The following is a 21,818-nucleotide window of genomic DNA, read 5'->3' as shown; positions in this document are numbered from 1 at the left end:
ATCTTCTGGTTCTGTTTGGGGAGACTGAAGGAAGAGCTTTGGTTATCAGCTGAAGGAAAGCAGCTCCAGCTGTCCGAGGGTACTTAGGCAGGTGGACACCACAGCTAAAACCCTGGCTGCACCAAGAGCAAGGTCACAGTCACAAACTCCTGTAGGAATGACTCAAAACTCACAATTTTTATGTGGCAGTCCATGGATGAGAGCTTGTCCTTACCCCTTTTGTCTAAGTCTTCTTCACTTCTCAAGTTCTTGCATAAACTCATTTGCTTCATCTTGTGTGATAATCTTCAAGTGCTGCCGTGAAAGTCAGGAATAACTTGTGAACTCTGCGTGTGGTTTTACCTACTTAATAGTGAATAGCTCTCCATAGCTGCCCAGACTTTCAAGGAGGAAGTAGTGTAGCTTTTTAGTTCCAAACAGAATGATGTAGGTTCTTTCTTTATAATACAGAATTAAAATAACATCAATTATAATTTTTGTCTTTTCAAGTATCTGTACCTTTTCTGCGATCTGCTAATATGAATAAGAAATGCAAAATGATCATTTAAGAAGTCTGTTCTAATTATAAGCATTTTTTTATCCATATAAAGTACTGTTCCAGTCACCTTGAAATTTCCCTCCAGAGAATGGCTGCTAAAAATTTCATGTGCTTTTGCTCTAAAATACTGGAGGGCTCTGTAGCTGATTATCCTGTAACTATAAATATAAAGACTTTGCCTTATGTGTGATACAATGAGGAAATTCTTGATATTCTTGTAGACCAGTAGCGTTAACATTTTTGCAGTAAGAGGGCAACTTGGTATCTGTGACCTGATGACTCTTACTTGTTTTTAAAAAAGCCTTCATAAATCCCTTGTGAATCTCTTGGTTAGAATGGAAAAAAAAACCCCTCCACTGTTCTTTAGTAGAGTCTGTTTCTGAATACTTAAAAACTGTAAATAGAATTGGAAAAGCTTTCTTATTCCTACTTGGAAGAAAATCTATGTTCAGACCATGACTAACCTGCAAGCCAGTCATTTTAAGCTGTTGCCTCTAGCTTAGTCTGTTATTCTGTGACAAATCTGTTATGATTTTTCCCCCTCAATTGAAATATTGACATGAATATTAATAGTTGACATCACTGGTTTTGATGCAGTTTGATATAAAAGTCAGATTCCTTTCTACCTTCTCCTCTCTATAATTACTAGAACATAAGGACATCATTACAAACATAAAATCATTGTCTCGGGGATGGGCATCCTCCTGTAGAGTTGACAGACGTAGGTGTCTGAAGGCAGAAAGTACTATTTGTGCACTCTCCTTAACTTGTAAGGTATGGCATTCAAGATGCTTTGGTGTTGGGACCATTGCAGGGAGGCTTTAATTTTTAAGGAGCTTTTCACTAATGGATATGTTCTTTCTTTTTCAGGTGTCTTTGAATCCTGCAGGAACTGAGTGGCTTCTTGCAGCGAAGTATGGAAAGCATTGAACTGCCCGTGGCACTATGTGGCCGAGATCCCTGGGCAAACATACAGGAAGGCAAACGGTGAAGGCAGCAATGTCTCACCTCAGGGGGCTGGGAAAAGTACGGTGATATCTGGGCACAGAGAACCCACATCAGTTGGACTCTCCTCTGAAGCACAGGTGAAAGAGGAGACCACATAAGCGTTGTTGGCGGGGAAATCGGCTCTGATGAACGAAGAGCTCTGAATGCCAAGTGTGTGTCACAGATGTGCAGTGTCCTCCTGTGGTGTTTGGGTGCTAGACTCTAATAAGGCCATCAGTGTCGTCTGAAGGGAATAATGCAAAGGGATTGTTAACAAATGGGTAGCTAAGAGGACTAATTCGTCAGAGACAGTTAAATCATTTCAGTCCCACAAAGAGATGAATGGGCTGGGGCAAATGTTGCTAAAGAAAAGTGCATTTCAAAGAGCAGCTGGTGCAGAGGCTTCAAAAGGTCTCCCGAGGACCATTTGAGAGAACTCCTCACCTTGCTGCACTAGTGGCAGTTTTACCATTCAGTTCACTGGGACCAGGATTTTGCCCTGGGAGTTAAGATTAGAGAAATCTGTGTTCTGGTGAACCATCTCAAAGTGGAGCTTGGAGGTTTTTCTATGGTCTTTAGTTGCAGTGCCTATGGTAACTTGAAATGAAAGACATGTGTTGAGTTAGTGATAGCTGCTGGAAGGAAAACCATTTCCAGCCTTTCCTTGCTCTCCAAAAATAATCATCATCACTTAGATTTAAGAAATAAATAGTCTGATGAGAAAATAAGTATTTAAATGCTACCTTATGTACTTTAGCTTGGAATGTTTAACTTCTGGTGAAAATATTTGTGGGGTTTTTATATTTGTGCTCAAAAGGATTGAACGAGTGAGACAATTTGACCAGCATGCTAAATTTGGAGATTTGGAGCCTGGGAACAAACATTTCTGGAAAGAAAAAATATAATCAATGTCAATTGTTGATTGTAGAGTTCAAGGGTACCCACACTGGAGACTGTCCATTTTTCAATAATTACTGGATTTTAAGATATGGCTTAATTGAAAAACAGTATAATAAGCATTAGTTTTGTGTCTCAGAACAAAGACTTTTTTCTGGAAAAATCTGATAATGAAGAAAATATGTGCACTGTACACAACTCTTAGAGTATTCCAGTCAGTTACTTGCATATTATCACATTTTACCTCATTAGATATTCATCTTAAAGTTCTTGATTTTAAATTATTATGGGAATGCTGATTTCCATATTTGTTATTTATTGATATACCTAATATAGTTTGGGGGAAAGATCTGAAATCTGACTTAACATTTTCGAACATAAGTTAACAAATTAAAAACATTCCAAAATTATGTAAATTATTTTGTTTTTTAAATTCTGGATTCTTGAAAGCTTAATATACCTGGAGGGTTGTTTTGGCTCTTATAGAACTTATAGGAATAATTCTTGTAACTGAAAAGTAGTGGAACCTTGGGTTTTGTGGCTTGTGTTGTCTCCAACAGTAAACACAGAGAAAAATTTAGAATACTTTCTTGTGAAGCTGAAATGCATTCCTGCTGTGGAGTAGATAACTGATGTCTTTTGATGAATAAGGGTCAATATTTTTATTATTAGTTTACCTCATGCTGTACCTGTGAAAAGACCCTCAAATTTAATAAATTTATAAGCCTTTAAGAAATCTCTATTTACATAGTTCGGTGATGTTTTTAAGTGAGATCTGGAAAAAATCCACTAATATTGTTTTCCTCTCTCTTTGGTCTTGGTTTTTGCCAGGTTTGCTTCTCCTGGAAGGATGCTTTACCCAGCCACACTCTTACTACTCATGGGCACATAAGACTTGAAAATGCGTAAGTTACAGTTTAATGCGATTTTTAAAGGTGTTTGTTAACAAGTGATGATTTAAAATCTTTTGCTTTTTATTCTTGCCTTTCAGAACATTAAGGTTCTCACCCAGTTCCCACTAAACTCTAGAGCAGTTTTCTATTTGGGATTACATCCCAGTAGTTTAACAAGGTACACCCTGTTATTGTTTATTGCTGTGGTTTAAAAATATTTGAGTGGTTGTAGGATCTGGACTTCTGTTTCCAGACACCTGAAAAAGATGTCACTCTTTTTTTGATAGACTCAATCCACATCCTGCAGCACTAATCCTGTCTGCAAAGTAACATTCATGCTTAATAATTTTACCCAAGGTCAGACATCTTCAGCTTTAATAGTGGTTCAAAATGGTTTAAATGCTGGCAGAGATATTACTTCGGCAAATAACTGTCCTTGAAACCTTATTTTTAGAAGAAGTGGCTAATGCAGTTTGCATTCATGTGTTTTTAAAGTGTCATCCATGTGATATTTCTTACCAAAGGGGACACTTTTAACACTGTGCTAGAATTTTTTTCCTGTTCACTTAAGAGAGTTGTTTGAAACCTTACATAGCCTCTTCCTAAAATAAATGTTTTTTACGGGTGTTCCGCTAAATAAGTATTGCTAGGAGCTTTTTTAGGGTTTTTTTTCTTGCTGTTTTTAAGCTACATTAATAAAGCTTTAACTTGTAACATAAAGTTTTAACTTGTAACATAACATTTAGCAACAAAAATGTTTGTATTTTGATCTGAACGAGTTCTTTCCCCCAAATACAATTGCAGCATATGTTCTCATCCTGTGCAGCCTAGAGGAGGCTGCTCGTGTGCTGACAGATTTGGTCAAGGGGGCTGTCAGTGTTTCCTTTCATGCACCTGGCTACTTCTATGCAACAGAAATGAAATGAGGGGCCTTCTCATGCTTAGAGTGAGAAGAGCATCTCTGCTCTCACTTTGAGTTCCTTCAAAGGCTTTAAAGGATGCTTCATTGTATTCAGAAACATGCCCTGTAATGAACTGGTTTGTAGCTCATAGAAGGCCTTCCTGTCGAATATTGAAGATGTACAGTTGTTCTTTGCTCCTGGAACCCACCACAAGAGGCTGTAGGAGAGTAATTACTTGTGAGGATGTACCTGTTTGCAGATGAAGGTTAAGTGGTCTTGGGCAGAACCCAAGGAAACCAATATTCACTCACTTTGACCCCAGTTGTTCTCTGTGTGGAGTCAGGCCTCTAGAGCAAGATTGACTGAGAGGCAGAAAGCTCAAGTTCAGGCTGCAGGGGCAGAAGTGTTTCCTTTATGTATAAAATAAGAAAAAATAAGCAAAGCTGATCGTTTGCATGTATCTATACCCAGGTAACATAGGGGAATGTCCAGAAATCACATATGAGTTTTGAAAACCTTGACTATCACTGAGTGTAGAATTTTGTTTTTCACAGCAAATTGGTAAAAGATCTTGTAAGAAACCTAGTTAAAATAGCCTTTCTGGCTTCCAGCCTTGCACACTGCCCAAGAAAATAACAAAGAACAGCTTGTTACATTGCACCATTTCCCCTATCCCCACTGAGTTTTTCCCTGTATCATTTGTGGGCGGAATATGAACTGTGTGTGTATCTGGAGGCATAATTTGACCTTTGAGACCTTTGCCACTGCAAATGATACAAGAAAAATGAAAGTCACAGTTGATGTTCATGTACCAGATCAAGTACCTGATCGAGTCTGAAAAAAGTACAGTTAGAGAAAATGTTTCTTTGCTGGCTACTGGCTTCGCTATGTGAACTGCTCTGGCTTGTCTCTTAAAACTCAGAGCAAATCCTTTTACCAATAAAAAGAGGCAACACAGAGAATATGTCAGTACAGTGACAGGATAGTGCAAAATATCAGGAAAGGAAAGAAATGGGGAGAGTATTTTTTACCTTTTTTTCTATTGTTGTCTTATAGATTGACTAGGAATTGATTGTTGTCCTGTATGGCAGGGCTGCTTCACCTCTGCAGCAGCAGTTTGAACATGTCCTGGCTTTTGCAAAGGGCATTGAGAGACTGCGGAGAGCTTGAAGGGCTGGGGAGTTTCTGACTTGTGCCATCCCTGTGTCCTGAGTGGGTCCAGAATGCTCCATGCAGGCCGGACTGCAGTTTGTGTGGCTGTCATAGCCAAAGTGGGCTTTGCTGAGCTCATCTGGCCCACATGTCAAATGATGCAGATACATGTTTCTGCTGTTATCTCCCCCTTAGAGCTTCCCAAAACCAAACTGCATTGACTGCATTACTGCACCAGTGATCACTGGCTGTGCTACATGTCATTGAATCCTAACATGCTTCCCACTTATTCCTAACACCAAAATTTCTTGGAGGCACAAGGTATATCTGTTGTTCTTGTTTGCATTTCTCACTCTTGACCATTGTTTTGTGTGTGTGATGACTCTTACCAGAAACAAGACCTACTCCTTTCCCATAAAGTAGCCTGCAACTTAGTTTTTTGGAGATTGCAGTACTTGTCTGTCAGAAGATGATTCACATTGGCTGGCTGAGGTGCATAGCAGAAATACCTGAGCAGACTACAAACTAGCTGCCTCTTCCTTTGAGACTCTCTGCAAGGGAAAGGAGCACATGGTTTACAGTTGGCAAATGCTGAGGCAGCTTTGCTGCTCATTAACATCCAGTATCGACAACCCCTCCGCAGCAGTGCCGTGATCTTTCCTGTTGTTCGGGACAAGGGAGCTTGCTGTGCAGACCTTAGCAGGAGTGTCTGAATGAGCAGAAGGGATTCAGTCTCGATGAGGAGAATGTTGACTGAATCCTGCTCTGCAGTTTTTCAAGGCTGTCTGGAGCTGGAATGCTACCTATGTAAAAACAAAAGCAGTCTTTGGATTGTTTTGTGTTTACGTTCATCTGGATTGAAGCTGAATAGAACAGGAACATCTGAATTTTGGCCTCTGATAATGATAAACTGCTTTGTCATCAGAAACCATGATGAAGCTGCCTAGTGAAGTGCTTTTATAAACTCTTGAAAACATAAACCCAAGCGGTGTTAGCAATCTGAATCATCAAAGCAGAGGCGTTTCTTAGGGAGGGGATTCTCACATTCTTACAGGCACTTAAAATAATTGTTTACATTGTGATCTGGTAATTCAGAGAATGATGAGGCTGAAAAGGGGGTTCATGACCTGTAGCATTAAAAGTAAATCTAGTTTGATAGGAGTTTTCAAATGTAGTGGTTGTTTTCCTTTAACTTTGGATTTTGGTCTCATTCAGTGTTCAGCAAGGACCATCAAAATGCAGTTCTGCATTACAATTTGCTCAGTTCCAAAGCTCATGTGCAGAATATTTTCTGTGATGCACAAAAGTGCAATTCCTGAAAAATAAATAAATATATGTATGTATATACACACAAATGAAAAATGGTCTACAAAATAGAATATTTTATTTGGATTTTCCACGTGCTTCTGCCACTTCTCTAAACTTCCCGAGAGGAGGTGTATTTCTTTATTCTCTCTGGTACATGAGCAGCTTCTGAGGCGGGTACTGACCTCACCTTTTGGGGATGAGCCTTGCCTGGAATGCAAAGCTGCCAATTGACAGGAGTATGTATTTTATAGGCATGTAACAAAACGTCTGCCTGCTGCACTGAACATGATGGTTTTGCTGCCTAGAATTTTCGTATGGAAAAATCTTTGGAGTTTAGTTCTACCACTGATTTTTTTTCCCTGTTTTTCCCAGTGAGTTAGTCACTTTGTTGCCAAGATTTGCCAAGCCCTGCACATTGAGTATTAGATGTGCAATCGACTCTGTGCTGGAGTTTTATGCAGTTTGCAGTGAATGTGGCGGCTTTTACCAGCCCTGCTTTCATCCATTACATGGACGAAAGCCCTGCTGTCTTCCAGACTTTCTGCTTCTCATGCAATGCTCTTACTTCCACACCAAAAGTGCCAGGTATTTTACCTGGATGTGAGAGCCTGTAGCAATGGCTCAGTGTGTGCAGGATACAGTTTGATCTGTCCATCAGGCAGGTCTGGGCATTTGGAACACTGAGATGAAGCTGGGGGGTGGGATACCCTGATTTTGTGCACTGGAAAGAGGGAAAAGCCCAAACCCGTGGCTAGATGTCCTACTACTGCGTTCATAAGAATATTAGAATATAAAAAGATGTGTGTATATAAAGGAGTTATAATCCTCTTGATTTTCCTGCCTTTTCATCAGCATCTGGCCCACGAGAACTTACAGAAATAAATCCCCCCGTTTTCCTCTGCACACAAGTAAAAAACAAAAACAGTTCCTAAAGTTCCCAGGACTCCTACTAAAAATATCACACAAGTCTCAATAGCTTAAACAAAAGGAGTAATTATAGATTTCTTTCATAAGGCAAACATACTGCAGTGACTTCACTTTTTGCTCTTCCAGGAGGGCACCATGTGCAATCCCTTCAGGGATAGCCTTGGGAGTACTGTCTGGAAGGACATCTCTGGTGCTGGGGGCTCTAACACTGGCCCTGCTCTCCTGGCATCTTTCTTTAGAGCTATAGGTGGCAGGAGACCTGAGGCTGGAGTGTTGGTTTTGATGCTCATCATCTTCAGCAGAAAGGGCACAGCAGGGAAAATAATGAAATTCTGCATAAAACACGTATGGTTCCAAACAGGAAAAACAAAAATCAATAATCCAAAGAAAGCCTTTAGAAATTAATAAATACATAAGATAACTTGGGATTTCCACACAGGTGATCTCTATCCATAGCCATCTGATCAATCTTTATTTTTGCAGGCATTTGCAGGCAGTGGTTTTTTTTTTCAATTAACAATCTGAAAACATGAGCAACTGCAGTAACTTAAAGGAAATTCTAATAGTGCTTGTTAAACAAAAGTAAAAATTTTGGTATTACTGCAAAATTTAAGTCATGGATCTACTACTGGATTTATAGGGAAAGGTAAAAAGGTATTTTTATAGTATCCTTTAGAAAAAAAATTATAATAGACACCATGTTTTTTCTTTGCTCTCAGAAATAACTGTTCTGTCTTATATTCCACTGGGTAACGTGTGCTGTAGAGTACTGAATTTTTAATGCTGATCACTAGCTTATAGGAAACAATTTCTGCCTTACTGACCTTAATACTTGTGAAGTATTAGGTACACAACCACACTTTCTGTTTCTATATGGATATTCTGATTTAGGGCTTCATTTCCAGAAATGACTTATTTGCTATAGAAAAAGTTTTATTGAGAAAGTATTAAATGTGTTCTTCCCTTAACTTGAAAACCTTTTTCTAGAAAATCTGTGTGCTTTTCAGTCACATAAATAGCTGCATAGCAGCACAAACACATTTGAGATAGCCTTACATGAGTTAATTTAAACTTGAATGCTGCAAATAGTTTTGCTTATGATTTATCTTTCCTAGAAGCTATAAACTGTGTAATCATGATGCTGAGGGATGTTGTGCCATTCAATAGGGCACATACAGAGCACTAGGAAAGGGAGCACTTGCTCTTCTGGCTTAGTTCTTAATCAGTTTGTGCATTCTTTCTACTGAAACTTCCCCTGAACCCTTTGGTACAGTACAGTGTTAAAAGCACGTGCAATGCCTTCTACATCTCATCAGAAATGGCCAGTTTAACAAATATTTGAGAGCATTATATTTACATAAATCTTATTTTTAAAATGTTTTCAAATGTCTTGAGCCTTCTAAAGTGTTGGTATCAACTAATGCTGCTGCAGAGGTAGTAAACAAACTTTGCTGCCATCTGAACAGTGCAAAATATAGATGCAAAGCACAGTTCAGACATATTAAATTGAAAGTTATTTTGGACTATCTGATGTGCTTGTAGTCAGGTGCCATTTGCTGAAGGATGAGATTTGGTAGTGGGTAGCTCCAGACTCGTTAGATTTATAACTGAAAATAAATCTGTATGACTAACATTTGGTACAGGCAGTGTTTTTTGTTGTAAGCTGACTGGCCTTTCTTACAGTGACCCTTCATGGCAGCATTCATCCTTTCTTCTGCCTTTCTCTCCTCTAAAGCAAACCCTTGATTGCCTGTTGGGGATGGGGTGAAGCTACCTGGATGTGTGCCTGGATAGCCTCCAATGGCCATCTGGTGCTGCTTAGCTGTACCTTCTGACCCAGAAAGGAGATCATGCAGGGAAGGGGCCACCACATGGCCTCTGGTAAATGAAATAGAGATACTAGTCAGTGTTTTTGTGATTCACTTCCTCAACCAGTTTCTTGGAAAAAATAGTTTTCGAATGACTGTGTTGCTGATATCCTTTTGTACTTTTTTTTTTCCCGAGGAAAGTGTACTTCTGAGGCAAAGGCAGAATGCACAATAGCTCTGAGCGGCATCTTTAAATCTTTTTTTGATATCAGGAATCTGACCAGTACAATTTAATTCCTCACCCGTGTGCAATGTTGAACTGGCAGTTGCCAACTAGAATAACTCACCAGGCTGGAGTCAAATTAGGAGCACATGCTAATATTTGTTTTATCATTTCTGATCTTAGAAAGTGGAGGGGGAAATGTTGAGTATGTGACACAGTATGACTCTTCCTATTTCATTGCATAGTGAGCTTCTCCACATGCTTTTCCTCTTTTCCCTCGGCTACTTTGATTATTAAGTAGTAATAGATATTTTACTCAAATCAATGTCTATTAATGGAACTGAAGTTTCTTTCATGCTAGCCAATGAATGCAACTCATATGAAGTTGATCAGGAATTGTATGTATGTGGAATCCAGCCCTAAATTAATAAGGATAGTGCCTCTAATTTTTGTTCCTAGATGTATATCTGGAGTTATTGTGAGGTGATGAACACCTGCTTAATGTGGTGGTTCTGCTGGATTTCTAAGGGACATTGTATATTCATTGACTGTGCTGAAGACTGTGATAACCTCTGTCATAGTTGGGTATTTTTATCGTGTTTTCCGGACTTTCTTTTTCTTCTAATATGTCAAAATATTTTAAAAAGCAGCTATGGATTTTCTTTTTCTTGTCTTGGACTTTTTCTGGGAGCAGATGTCGTCAGCCAAATGAAAATTATTCCTCTCAAGTGAGAAGTCTGCTTGAGCAGACAGGCAGATGAGGATGATAGTCATGACACAGGGAGGAAAAGCAGAAGCAAAGACTGAAATATTATGGCCTATGTTACACCTGGAGGCAGACCAACTGGCCCCTAATGGTCCCCTCTAGTTCTAAAACTGTGAAAGCACAGGTAGGAGGAGTGGGGTAACTGAGGAGGCCAGGACACAAGCTAAAGGGAAAAGCAGGACTGTAGCATACATGGAAAAACTCTCTTGCTCTGTTTCCAGTTCGCAAACTTCTGATTTTGGGGTTTTTTTGTATGACATCTGTGGTTCAAGTGTTATATTAATGCCAGTTATATTGGGAACAGTCATTATCTTTTCAAGTAAGTGACAAGAGGAATAGTTGCCAAATTTTGCATTTTAAAGGGAAAAAACATTTAAGCATTAAACTGTGATTGCTGAGAAAAAGCTTCAAACCAAGTTTTCCCTAGGTGTTTCTATTTTCTTATTCAAAAAACAAGTAAAAAGCCCCGTGACACCTCAAGTAATGTATCTCAAAACTGTCAAGCTATCCATGTAAAACTCAGCTTAAACCTAAAGAGACTTGTTTTAAAAAAAGGAAAAAAAATGCCTCCACCAAACTCCAGACATAATACTGCCAGATGCTGAACTCAAGTGATGGGCCTGTTTACCTGGAGAAGAAGGAGTTGAGATCCAACTCTGGAATCACAGAACTGCTTAGGTTGGAAAAGACCTTTGAGATCATCAAGCACAACCATTACCCCAGCACTACAAAGTCCACCACTAAACCAGGTCCCGAAGTTGCCACACTTTTAAATACCTCCAGGGATGGTGACTCCACCACTTCCCTGGGCAGCCTCTTTTGATGCTTGACAACCCTTTCTGTGAAGAAATTTTTCATAATATCCAATCTAAATCTCCCCTGGTAGAACTTGAGATTATTTCTTCTTGTCTTATCCCTTATGACTCAGAGGACTGGCTCCATGTCTCCCGTGTTCTGAACTGGTGATAATAAACTCTTCAGTTGTGAAAGGAGGAGACAACCAGACTGCTTTAAAACTTGTTCTGGTTTTTGAGGGAGCAAAGGTATTTTCCTACTCTTCCTCTCATACTCTGTCAGTGTTGATGGCAATGAAAGACATGGCTATTGCTTGGTTAACATGTGTGTGGAAAAACGGACAAGTGTGCAGTGTACCTGCTAGAGGTCCTGCTTATCTCAGGTGTTTCCTTTCTCTGCTTTGCCAAAGCTGAGAAACCTGTCTTCATAACATTTTCTTTGTAGCCTTGGCAGCCCAGATTCCAAATCTGATCTTTCTTCTGGCAGCGTGTGATGTTTGAAACTAACTGTGGGAGGGCCACATGCAATCTTCAGAGTTTTGTGATGTGCCCTGTGGCCCTCTGTCTTTTTTATAAAGAGATATGGCCCTCAGAGACTACGGGTCCCAGCAAGCAGTGCTTCATTTTAATCTGATAAGCAAATGCTCAAATCTGATGTGCATTGCATGTCAGGGCGTGCTAGTTACATGAGCCACACCTCAGCATTTGAGATAAAGGTGGCTGCAAACTGCTCCAACCGTCACAAAGTAGGTGCAGCTTTGGCCAGAAGCTGATTCTTTTTTTCTTTTTCTATGCCCCTCAATTTGAGGAATCGTATTTTTGTCTCTTATCCAGCATTGCAATGGGATTCTGGTATATGACATGATCACCCATCGTGTTGGATATGCTTTTGGTTTCTAGGTTCTCCCAGGTGCTTCTTTTACCTCCTCTATTATGGCTGTCCTCGTATGCTGTTCAGGAGTGAACAAAACTTTTGGAAGGGGCTGATTGCTGCAAGAAAGGGTGTTGTTGCAAGACATCTAAGCCCAGTTTTTACTTGCCAAAGAGGCCTGGCTCATTCAGACAAGCTTTGGATAAGCAGTCTGAAATTTGGGGTGGTTTATCTGTTATGATTTCTTTAAAGTTTGTCCAATATGGGAAGAGACTCTACCTTACTTTGACATGGACAGCTGAGGAAGGAGCTTTGACACACCTTTAGACGTGCAATTTAAGACACCTGTTCTGAAATGCCTTCAGATTAAGAGTTCCAAAGCTGACTCTGCTTGGATGCAGTTCAGGATTGGAGCAATCCCTTTCTCCCAGTCTTAGGCTAGATCCTTTACAAGATGTTTGCATGGAGCTTACTTCTCTACAACGACACTTCTCTGAGTCCTGTTCTTCAGCTGGGTCTGCATCTGAACAGGCGAAGGCATGATCAGAAGCTCCTTTGGAGTTTCACTGTATCTCAGATGTTTCTTAGGGAGTGTGTAAACCCTGGGTGACTCTTCTGAGGTTGTAGGTAACTTCAGTTTCTGGTATCTGTTGTAAAATACAAAGCCAAGGTGTCAAGTGCCCTGTACTATCTGTCATCTTTATTTCTTGCTTTGTAGTCTTGTTCAAAGAAAGTTCAGTTGAGCGAAGAGCTTTTTTTCCATATTCTTTTAAAATCCAAATAAATATTGCTTACCACCACAAGAGTGGCAGTATCAGGTTGACCAAGAGGCCTGTTTGTCCCAGAATTCCATCTCAGTCCATGGTTAATAATGGACTTAAAGGAAAAGAATAAAAATGACATTATATGTGAGAAAAGAGCCTCACATTGGAGTGCTTTCTTGCTTAGGAGCTTGAATTTCCTAAGTTACCAGTTGCTTCTGGATCATGTTACACAGAAGTTCCTGCCAACATATTTCTCTGTCATCCTACATCCTATATTTGCACTTTTGCATATTAAACATAAAAAAAAAGCGTTCCCACTTGGATTTAGTTCTTTTTCCAGCTGTATAGTATGGGTAGTACATGAAAAGCTGCGTGAAGACAAATCAGATGCTGTTACTCCTTCCTGCTTGACGTTTTTTATATTTTGGAACTTGGAGATAATTCTCAAAACCGCAGTTACACACATAAAGAGAAACAGCAAATGAGTAAGTACTCGGTCAACAGAGATGACAGTGGATAAAGATATCTGTCAAACTCTTAGCACCAGAAAAGTAAAACACGTTTGGCCCAATCCAACATCTGAAGAACTTCCACTGGTTCCTTAGGGTTGCCTTCTTAGCTTACATAATATGAATTCTTCTCTGTATCCTTTTTCTCTTTTTTCTCCTTTTTTTCTCCCATTTTCCTTTTTAAACATAGTTATGTTATTTGATTGAATTCCCTTCTATAGCACTGTTTTCTGTGGAAACAGCTTTATGAAGAGGAGTGGCACCATAGTATACTGGGAACAGCCTATTGGGGTAAAGGTAAGATAATAAAGATTGAGCCAGGCTTTTAAGGGAATAGCCAGCTACTGAAACCTGAGTTTTTCCAGAGAAATACTGCAGTAAGGAAAGTCAAAAAGTCTCTGATACAGACTTTGAGAAGTCTCACCTGTCCTCTGTTGTTATGATAGGCCATACTTCTTTTGCTGCCACTGAAAGGCATATTGTCTGGTTGATTTTTGACCAGAGCAAGTTTTAATGAACTTATACCCGTAAGTAAACCTATCAAACTGCTGCACTGACAAATCTACCATGGGATTTCTATCCAAGCCCCATTTTATTCTGACTTACTGGCAGACATGAGTCTGTTCCCTTAGGGCACTTCAACTGTGCTGTCTTTTCTACTTCTGAATATCCTCTTGCTCTCTCTGACTCCACCTCAAATATGTCTGCATCATAAGACCTGGTTTTCCTACAGTTGTCCCCTGGTGCAATTACAGTATGATTGAAATATGCAGTATGGCTGGGACCTTGATCATGTTCTAACAGGAATATAGCCTTAGACGTATAGCCCAGTTGCAGCCTTGTAACGATGTCACAGAACAGCCCTGCTTGTCTTGTAGCATGGGGTGGGGCTTTATGTGCTTTTCCTTGGCATATTTCTAGTCACACCACTTGCTATTGCTGCATTTCAAATGTCATTATCCCAGGTGCCTAGATCAGCCTCAGGGATGAACCTACAATTACCCCTACACAGCTTTTCCAGCACTTTGCTGCTGTCTGCAACTCTAAAGGAGGAGTAGTATGCACTTTTTCGTTTCCTCTTATTTTCAAAACATTAAGTACTTGCGGAGTTATAATTGAGTCCAAAAAAAGTGCATAGTTATTTGTTAAGTATTTTAATTGAGACCCTCAAGCTCAAGGCCAATCTCTAACTATTGTTTTTCAAGAAGAACCTCTTCCTTAAAAACAGACAATTCACTAACTAAACACTCATAATTTCTTAATTTGTTCACTTTTGGCCTCTTCCTGGGAAGTGTCCAATAATATCCACTGTCAGAGACAAGATCCTGGACCAGATGAATGACTGGTTTGTCTCAGTTGTACACCTTTTATGTGTCATGCTTAAGTTATGACCCCTGAGACCGTTTTATAAGCTATTCCAACTACAGAAGCATTAAACCCCCCCAAAATCCCCTGACCTTTCTGTGTTGTTCCATTACCACTTTTGTTCCAAGTCTGTGGCAGACGATAAGAGGAAAAAAGCTCTTTGCATTAAGTCCTTTAACTTTAACGTCCTGGCTCTTTGCATATCCTTGTTTAGCTATGAAAGAATGGGAGATGGCCCAAAGAAGAGTGGCAGATAAAACAGATCAGTGCCTCCAACTGGGAGACTCATGGAAAAAGGTCCCTGCCCTCCAGATGCCCCTGTGGGGGAGGACTATTTCTTCAGAACGCTTCTAAATGTGTTGCATTGCAGCAGTGCTTCCTTCCTACAGAGCATTGCCACACACAGCACAGCCCTTTGGTCCTGTGTACTCACACATCCCCTGTGCCCTGGAGTCACAGCTGACAGTGGGAGCACTGAGTCTCAAATCAAGGCTTCCTTGTGTGCTCCATGTTTATAAGCCTTGTCATTCTTCAGGAATCTATCAAGTTCAGGACAATGCCTGTGATGTGGCATGCAAAAAAATATGTGGATTTCTTATAATTGTAGGGCTTCTTTCTTTCAGGGAAATAGCTTCCATAGAAAGTGGAATGGGATTTCTTACTCAGAAGATGACAGATGTTGATAGTGATGTTCTTAACAAACAGTGGGTTTGTTTAGAGTTTCAAGTGCCTTGGATTTTCTATATAGTTCCGCTCGTTCCTGTGCCTGTGCTCTGCCGTAGCAGCCTTTGTGACCTGGAGACCTTTCAGCCGCGTGCTCCAGGAAACAAGAGAAGGAAATCTTTCATGAAAGCACTGATCAGAACAGTGTGTTATTCCATCCCTTCTGGAGCTGATTTCCATGTTTTCTTTGAATTTCTGTTTTTTAACTTGAAGACAGTCATCATTTTTGACAAACCTGAAATATTCTGCACAAAGCAGACACTCTCAAGAAGTTGTGTTTAGTCCAAAATCCAGTTTTCATTGAAAATGATCTTTTATAGAAAGATTTTTTTTTCTAGTCTGAGTTCTATTCACATGTTTGTTTCTTGGCTGGGATGTTTTTTAGCTGGTTTAGTGAGCTGAATCAGCTCTTCCAGGAATGAAATGAATACTACAGCAGGCACAAAGGGAGTAAGAGTGTATGGCTGCAGTTGGAAAGAGAGGAAATAAGTTGTATGTTTTTCTATTCTTTGTTTCTAATTGGAATGGTTAAATAGATATCCTTTTTTTCTTTTATTTTCTTTTCTTTTTAACACATTTTGTTTCCACTTTATTTACCATTTAGCCAAGGAATTGTGCTTAGTCTCAAGAGGGCTTTGACAGCACTTTCACTGACTTCAACATAATAGATTCTCTAAAAGGTGACACTTTAATAGGTCTATTTATGCACAATATTTTTCTTCTATGAGGTGTCTATAACTGTTTTCAGTCTATTATATGTAAACAGGCACATTACTCAAGTCTTAGTCAATAGTACAGATACAACACTACTTGACAAAATAATCCTAGTTTTGAGAAACATTTTAAGACAAGAGCATCATAAACTTCACTTATGTTCTCTGCATCATCTCAGCACAGTCAGACAACCCCATGCAGTTTATTTTCTTTTTAAAACTTTGGATGTTTGTAGTCTCTAAGCACCTTCCAGTGTATGCTGAGCAATGTGACAGACATCTGTTTTGTGCTGAAGCCAGAGTATGCGCCTGCACAATTTTTGCTGTAATACAGAGTCCATCGTGCCTATTTAGTACCAGACCTGGGGGTGTCTGAGGAGACTCAGAGCCTTGGGACAGGAACTGGCTGAGAGACAGCAAAGTGGAGCAGTGAACAATGAGTACCCGTGGGACTCCTGAGCAGAAGGAAGTTTGGCTCCAGGTAGTGTCCTTTGCAGCCCCAGTCTCCATTCTCTTGATAATGGCCAAATAGGTAATTGAGGTCTACTCTTGCCAGGTATTTCTTGGCTTCCATAGTTTTCTATAAGCTTTTCTCTATCCTCAGGCCCCTTTAGAAACAAATAACAACATTCTGTCCTGCAACAAGGAAGTCTAGGAGGTCCAAAGCAGGAGTGCAGCATCTGTGGGAGATCAGCGCAAGTTTAGTTTTTTGGATTGAAATATTGTGGGTTTACATCCCTGTCCAACACCGAGAGCTAAGATGCCTTGTTAGATAGTAGGTTGTGGGTTTGGCTGCAAGAATCTCTGTCCATCCTGATGCATCCAGTGACAAGTGAATGCTGGTTTACAAAATCAGTTGATGTGGCTGATTCAGCAGCCTGTGCTGAAGGACAGCAGTTGAGATTTGATTCTTGTGCAGTGCATGGAAAGCTCCTTGTTTACCCCTTAATGTGCATGGGCAGGTTAAGTTATAACTTCATTGAGAATTCGTACAGTATTCCAGGAAGTGACGATTTGCTTCAGCAATTTTGTTTTTCTTTAAGGTGGTGACCAGTACTTTGGAATTTCAAACTGTGTATCCTGAAGAAAGTATAGAAACATAATTTGAATGCAAACTGTATTAAGTGCTCACATCCTGTATCCTAGCAGGAATTTCACCAAACAGGGAAGGTATTCATTGAACTAGGAGCAAAGCAAAGTCAAGTTGAGAAGGAAATTACTATGGAAATGAGTTTTCAAAGCCTGAGGCAGATGTAGGGAAAGGCACATTGTACCAGGAATTTTCCTCATGCTCCCTCACTTATATGGCTTTTCCATTACTTCAGCTGCAACATATAAGAAATCTTTGGCTTGGAAGATAGTCTCTGAATTTCAGCAGTTCTGTGCTATTGCTGCAGGCCGCCTTCCCTGTTAAGAGAGTTAAAGCCAGGCTCAGCTGGTATTGGGGCATCTGTCTGTCTAGGAACAGCCTTGCTCGGGGCACACCAGAGGTCCTTTCAGTCCAGCACTTCGTCTCTCTGTGGTCAGTCATGGAAGCTTAGGAGAGAAAAAGAAATATGTTAACTACTTTCCTACTATATACTTCCAGTGCTTGGAAAGGAGCAGCTGAGTGGGTCTGTAGGTTTAGTAGTCCCTGATTTCCTTTTTTTCCCCCATAGATTTGTCAGGTTTGTTTTTTAATTGTGGATTTCAAGGATCCATAACTTGTGGCAATGAGTTCCAAGCTAACCTGCACAGTGTTAAGAAACCTCTCACATCTGCTTACTGTTAATGTATAAAGCCCCCACCATTTCCATGTTTTAGAGAAATGCCAAATAAATGGCCTATTAATTTCCTTCATGATGTTTATGATTAGATCATGAATTATAGATTATGACTTAGATCATATTTTCAATTTAAAGACTTCTGAGCAATATGTAAGTGGATTTGATGGCTTAGTGCATTGCAGAGAGATGGTGCATGAAAAAGGTGATATTTTTCAGAAACAGGAGACAGGTCCTGTAGTGTCTTCTCATAAATTCTGGAATATTCCTGAGGCAGTAGTGAATTCCTGATACATGCTGGAATGAATTGATTGCAGGTAAAGAGATATACAGCTTAGGGCAGGAGAACAGAAAATGTTACTCATGTTGGTAATAATCGATGAGAAATGATTGTGTGGGAGAGGAAAACATGTTTACAGATTGTTTGGGAACTAATGGAACTTTAAAGAGCTCAGTCCATTCCAGTCCCTCAGACATTAAAAGGGAATAAACTGTTTTATTTTGTCATAAAAATATGAAGGGAACAAAAAAAAATCCAAGAAACTGAAAAACACGATATGAAAAAGTGTTTAACATACAATACTTTGTTTAAAAATATTTCAAACAGCTTTTTCTTTAATATACTTGTTTTCATTCAAAACTCTTTGTTAAAACTATTCTGATCACTTCCAGAAATGCCAGAAATGTTAGTATCTGTTGCAGATTTGGTCATGCTCAGCTTTGTCATTGGAGAAGAAATGACATTAATGTGTACAGGTTGACAAGCTTAACAAAATCTTGTTTAGACACTGAAATGGGGAAGATAGTTCCAGTTGGAGGCTACCTCCAAAAAAAGTACTGTCTGAATAGTCTGGAAGTTTATCACTTGGTTATTTACCCAAGCTTTGCTTTAAGAGACAAAATTTATATGCCACATCTTGGGAACACAGATTTGTTCAGAACACAAATTCTTCTCTCTTAATATGGAACTGAGAGCTTATGAATTGGAAAGTCACAAATTTGTGTCCTTTTCCTGTATAACATGCAGTGAAATTATTAACTTACCAGGCTCAATTATGCAGTGCTATCACTTTGTACACTGATATTAGGAATATCTGATTACAGGTCTGATTACACTCCTGTCTGCTGGTATCTGTTCACTGATTTGAATGGAAGTTGGTCTGAACTCCAAATCCTATGAATCCTGCTACCTGAGAAGAATGTTTACTCTATTTTCTTTCTACTCAGCCAGGAAGGAATGTGTGCATGAATATTCATTTTCCTCTTTTAATTCCCTCTATGTAATGCAATAGAGTTTTTTTCACCCCCCCCAAATATCTTTAGAAATATCTGCATTATTCTTAAGCAGGAAAATAATGTCTTACAGAAGGTCATTGTAATTACCTTTCAACTTAAGTGCCACTGACCTGTAAAGTTGAGCCTGTCTATTATACCAGGATCAAGAGAGTATGAAGAGGTACCTCCTGGAGAAATACCCTGGGCAAATCTGTTGGCCTATCTGGTTATCAGGATTGTTTAGGATTTGGAAGTGGGTGCCGCAGTGTTCCTCTGTGATCCTTCTGCAGCAATAATGCATGTGGGAGGACTTTAGTGTCCTCTTCTGTCCCGTTGCCTTGTTACTGATGGGTTATGGGTTACCAGGCTCTAATCAATCACTCAGAGGGTGCTCATGAAGCTGCCTCCAGGTAAGCAGCTAAGCCAGTAAGAACTTGAGAACTATGACTGAGGTCAGTTACCTCTTTAGTCTGTTCTGATTTTAACCTCTCCTCTGGCTTTGGCCCTCACCTCAGGCCCTGCCTATGCCCAGTGTGTTGCCAATGATCTGAACGACTCAGTGCTGTGCGATGTAGGAACTGAAAATGAGTTAATGAGGTCTTGGTTCCTTATCTCAAGTACTCTGCAATGTATCATACTTGTTTCCTGATAAGGGTGAATGTCTGTCCTGTCACTCCTGTGGCTCGTGAAGGACTAACCTGGGAAGACCTGTTACTCTTCATGGGCTGGGAAGTTCTGAGTTCCCTACATCCCAGTGAGCAGGGGTGTAAAGAACGGAAAGGACATAAATGGAAAATCAAATGCTCTCTTAGAAGATAAATGAATAGTAGGAATAACAGCTCTAAAGAGTACTTATCTGCATAAACTGCAAATTCTGTAAAAGTATAATCCTGTTTGCCAGTTAGTCATCTCCTACTTTGTGTAGATGCATGGAATGTATTTATTGCTAGTTCTCAAAACAGTCCACCCTGTACTTGCCCAAGTGTTTCACGGTATAGGAAGCGTGTTGAAGCCTGTCCTTGTTCCTTTGCACTATAGCCAATTACTGCATTAAATTATTCTTTGCCTATGTCTCGGTATATATTTCTCTTCAGCATTAATTTTTTCTAGTGAGTGTCTTTGTAAACAACAGGTTGATACCATGCAATAGAAGACTTGCACTGACATCACTGGTGTTCCTTGCTTTTGAGCCTGCCCAGCCCTGAGAGCCCTCTCAAAATGTGCAAGACTTGACTTTAAGGTACTGGGTGCTCTCAGCTCTAGCTGGGTCAGGTGGCAGGTCAGGCCTTTGCCAGTGAATATGCCTGCATGTGAGAGTTTTGGGAAGCTTTAAATGTGCATTAAAAAAGATAGAACTTCCAGAGACTGATCAAAACTCCCTCTTCTGCGAGCTTCTGTCTTGCACAGGTCCACAGCCAGCAACAGCTACCGAGGCATTGCAGGAGGGGCCCACACTGACCCAGGTTGTAAAGAGGCTCTGGCAGAGATGTCTGGATGGGGATCCAGGGCCTGTGGCATCCAGGTAAAGGCAAGAGCCAGTGCAGGTACTCAGTAGGCAGTGGGGCTGTGCCAGCCAGCAGGGCCAACCCTTCTGGGGTTTTGTTTTGTTGAAAATCCAGTTCTACATCCTTTTAAATGTCAGGTGAGAAAGTTCCCATTTCAGTCTTCAGGCTGTCTCAGAGAGTCTTGCAGCAGGTTTGAGAATAAAGGACTAAGTTCAGCTGGCCCATTTTAAAATAAAAAGTATTAAAAGGAGGAACTTTCCCACATTTTTTGTGTCTATGGATATAATATTCCAAATTCGTTGGCCTTGTGTTTTTTTTCTTTGTTTTTGTGAGCCCAATATTATTCAAACCTAGGAATTTTTTTCTACACTTTGTACAATTTTTTACACATGCTTTTGTGCTCAGAGGGCTTTCCATTCTTCTTTACCTACTCAGAATCAGCAAATATCATGTCCAAGCTGTCTTCCTGTAGTAAACGGATTTCTGCATAAGGATGAGATGGGTCTTAACTGATGGAGCCTATCAGTGTTCCACAAAGATGTGTTGGGATTGTCACTAGACATGAGGCCAGGAGCAGCTGCCTTCCTTGGAGACCCCATCTTGGGGGCCTTGAGAACAGCCTTTGAGCTGTCCCCTTTGGTGCCAAATGAGAACTGTAATGCAGATCTCTGTCCTTGCTCAAAGAACAGACTGACAGTCTGATTTCCTCCTGTCTGTAACTTTAAGTTTCCGTGTATAACACACTAGTCTTCACATCCTGATCCTGGTGAGATTTTAGTAAAATGAGGGTTTTTTCATTGCAAGAAAGCTTGCAGCTTCTTCCCCATAACAGCCCATTGTTATGGCTGGGGACAGCAGGATGGGTTAATCGTGGCCCCATTTCCTGAGGTCTCCTGCAGTCATGATTTGTGAATGCCTGAGAATACCCCTGCTGAATTCTAATTGTTTGTGGCAGTCGGCACATGATTTCAAGTGTTTGGTCACAGCAGTGTTCGTTTTCTGCTCTTTTAATCTTTGATGGATGTCGCGCCTGGCTTCACTGATGTGGTTCACGACACAGTAGGCAGTGATTTCCTATAAGATGTTTTGTCTCAACTACAGAGGTGTGGAGTCCCTATATGATGGCCAATATTTA

At 40.2% G+C, this 21,818-nt stretch overlaps 1 long non-coding RNA gene across 1 annotated transcript in view; it reads left to right on the top strand.

Moving 5' to 3' along the window:
- The window catches only part of LOC113965218, a 147,096-nt gene that overhangs the window by 9,495 nt on the left and 115,783 nt on the right, over positions 1 to 21,818 (top strand). The window contains exons 2-3 of the long non-coding RNA XR_003533476.1: positions 1,409 to 1,696; positions 3,254 to 3,327. This is a non-coding gene — a long non-coding RNA (uncharacterized LOC113965218). The remainder of the gene's footprint in view (positions 1 to 1,408; positions 1,697 to 3,253; positions 3,328 to 21,818) is intronic.

The sequence above is a fragment of the Neopelma chrysocephalum genome, unplaced genomic scaffold (genome assembly GCF_003984885.1).
Source record: "Neopelma chrysocephalum unplaced genomic scaffold, ASM398488v2 Primary Assembly neopelma1_44, whole genome shotgun sequence".
Taxonomy (NCBI): Eukaryota; Metazoa; Chordata; class Aves; order Passeriformes; family Pipridae; genus Neopelma; species Neopelma chrysocephalum.
This window is presented reverse-complemented; position numbering and strand designations above follow the sequence as displayed.